The sequence below is a fragment of the Myotis davidii genome, unplaced genomic scaffold, assembly GCF_000327345.1.
Source record: "Myotis davidii unplaced genomic scaffold, ASM32734v1 scaffold274, whole genome shotgun sequence".
Taxonomy (NCBI): domain Eukaryota; kingdom Metazoa; phylum Chordata; class Mammalia; order Chiroptera; family Vespertilionidae; genus Myotis; species Myotis davidii.
This window is the reverse complement of record NW_006285613.1, coordinates 2,083,132-2,083,994: the sequence shown is the minus strand read 5'-3', so window position 1 is coordinate 2,083,994 and position 863 is coordinate 2,083,132.

Below are 863 nucleotides of genomic sequence, written 5' to 3'. Positions count from 1 at the left end.
TTGCTAGGGACTTGCCCGGCACTTGCTCTCTACCTCTATTTGTTATCTTACTTCTATCATTGACAGTCCCTCTAGGTTGTGGGCTGCTTGCCTGTGTTCCTGAGAAGCATCTATGGTACCAGTCTATAGAGTGTGTTTTCTTTAGTGAATTACCGGTATGTTTACCGGTAATAAACTTGCACTGTTTTATGTATATGTTTGATTACATACAGCCTTGTGACAGTTTTCCTGCATGTCATAAGCATTTGAATATAAATTAAAATGTTAAAATCAAATCTGATATTGTTTTACCTTTTATTTGGTGTGTGGAAGGTGTGCGGAAGAGGGGGTAGTCTTATACGGCGAGTATATAACAAACTCTGTATTTTGAGTGGAAATGTTAGGGGGTCGTCTTATACGCCCAGTCGTCTTATACGCCGGCAAATACGGTAGTCTTCCCTTTTGTATGTATTTGTATCGATTTCAGCGAGGAAGGAAGAGGGAGACAGAAACATCAGTGATGAGGGAGAGTCATGGACCGGCTGTCCCCTGCACGCCCCACACTGGGGAACCGTGACCTCCTGTTCATGGGTCAGCGCTCAACCAGAGCCCCACTGGCCGGGCTACACCGACTCTTCTTGAGCGCCCTTCCGAGGGGGCCGCCCACCGGCCTCGGGAGTTCGGGAGCCACGGGTGCCCCCCCTCCCAGGACGGACGCAGGGCGAGGCCTCGGCGGCAGGTGGGGTGTCTCCCTGCGCCCCAAAGTCCCCACGTGCCTCCCCTGGACGGCACCGGAAGGCGCCCGGCCCAGCCCCAGGCTGGACGCAGGCGGGAGCGCAGCAGAGATGCCCGCAGTTCGAGGGCCTCCGGGCACAGGGCGGAGC